Source organism: Apodemus sylvaticus, chromosome 11, assembly GCF_947179515.1.
Source record: "Apodemus sylvaticus chromosome 11, mApoSyl1.1, whole genome shotgun sequence".
NCBI classification, from domain to species: domain Eukaryota; kingdom Metazoa; phylum Chordata; class Mammalia; order Rodentia; family Muridae; genus Apodemus; species Apodemus sylvaticus.
The window spans coordinates 93,936,008-93,938,070 of NC_067482.1; the positions used below are offsets into that span (position 1 = coordinate 93,936,008).

At 46.2% G+C, this 2,063-nt stretch overlaps 1 pseudogene; it reads left to right on the top strand.

Moving 5' to 3' along the window:
* The first annotated feature begins 1,554 nt into the window (after nt 1-1,554).
* LOC127696858 (uncharacterized) lies at nt 1,555-1,625 on the top strand (annotated as a pseudogene).
* The last annotated feature ends 438 nt before the right edge of the window (nt 1,626-2,063 follow it).

The following is a 2,063-nucleotide window of genomic DNA, read 5'->3' on the forward strand; positions in this document are numbered from 1 at the left end:
CAGACTTTCGCTCCAATAACTGTCCAAAGCAGGAAAAAGTCAGGAGCACACAGGGGACAGGAACAGTGGAGCAGCTGAGGACAGAATCCTTTTGGTCTCCATCTGCACTCCTGAGCTAAGGCTGTCCCACAGCTACCACCACCCAGCCCCCCAACTGTTCCCTCTTCCTGATCCCCCCCTGCCCTGCACACAAATCCCAACAGGAGAGAGCTGGTCTCCCAGGAGTGCTCTCACTCCAAAGCTCAGAGGTAAGATCACGACTTTTGCTCCAATAACTGTCCAAAGTGGAGCCAGCTAGGAGCGCACAAGGTAAAGGAACAGTGAAGCAGCTGGGGGCAGGAGCCTTCCAATCTCCATCTGCATCCAGGAGCCACACTGTCCCACAGCCCTCAGCACCAAACCCCACCCAGGAGAGAACTGGTCTCCCTAGGAGTGGTGATTCAACTAAGATCACGGGCTAATAGGCCCACAGGAGGAACAAGGTCCAGTCAGAGACAGCAAGACCAACTAACACAAGAGATAACCAGATGGAGAAAGGCAAGTGCAAGAAACTTAACAACAGAAATCAAGGCTACTTGGCATCCTAAGAATCCAGTTCTCTTTTGCATGCTGACCTCCAGTTGAACTAGCACCATTTGTTGAAAAGGCTATCTTTTTTCCACTGGATGGTTTTAGCTCCTTTGTCAAAGATCAAGTGACCATAGGTGTGTGGGTTTATTTCTGGGTCTACAATTCTATTCCATTGATCAACCTGCCTGTCACTATATCAATATCATGCAGTTTTTAACACTATTGCTCTGTAGTACTGCTTGAGGTCTGGGATACTGATTCCCCAGCATGCAATAAGGACATATGCTCCACTATGTTCAGAGCAGCCTTATTTATAATAGCCAGAAGCTAGAAATATCCCAGATGCCCTTCAATGGAGAAATAGATACAGAAAATGTACTATATTTACACAATGGAATACTACTCAGCAATTAAAAACAATGAATTCATTAAATTCTTAGGCAAATGGTTGGAACTGAAAAATATCATCCTAAGTTAGGTAACCCATTCACAAAAGAACACACATGGAATGCAGTCACTGATAAGTGGATATTAGCCCAGAACCTCTGAATACCCAAGACACAATTCATATATCAAATGATTCCCAAGAAGAAGGAAGGAGAAGGCCCTGGTCCTGGAAAGGCTTGATGCAGCAATTTAGGGGATTACGAAGACAGAGAAGTAGGAGGGGATTGATTGGGGAACTGGTAGAGGGAAGAGGGCTTATGGGACTTATGGGGTGGGTGTCAGGTGGATTGGGAAAGGGGAAATCATTTGGAATGTAAACAAAAAATATAGGGGAAAAAAAGCTATACTCCAGGCACCAAAAAAAAAAAAGAAAAGAAAAAAAGAATCCAGTTCTCCGACATCAGCAATTCCTAGATACCCCAACTCACCAGAAAAGCAAGATTTAGATTTAAAATCACATCTCATGATGATGATAGATGACTTTAAGAAGGACTTAAATAACTCCCTTAAAGAAATACAAGAGAGTGCTCGCTTCTGCAGAATGATACAGAGAAGATTAGTATGGCACCTGCAAAAGGATGACATGCAAATTTGTGAAGCATACTTTCCCAGGCTCCACCTGCACCCAGGAGCTGGGTGGCACCACAGCCATCTGTGCACTGATCCTGCCAGGGGAGAACTGCTCTCCAGGGAAATTTGACTTCTGACTTTGAAGGTAAGGCTGCCATCTTCTCTCTGGTGACTAAATAGGCAGGAACAGCCAGGAGCACAGGGAACACAAGAGTGGCAGACCAACTGGGCCAGGGTCCATCATGGCTCCACCTGCTCACAGGAGCTGGGCAGTACCACAGCACTCTGTGCCAAGGTAGAACCGGTCACCCAGGGGTGCTAAGAAAGACTTGCAGGCCCACAGGAAGGACAAGCACCAGCCATAGACAGCAGGACCAACTAACACCAGAGATAACCAAATGGTGAAAGGCAACCATAGGAATGGTACCAACAGAAATCAAGGCAACATGGCACCATCCAAACTCAATTCTCCCACA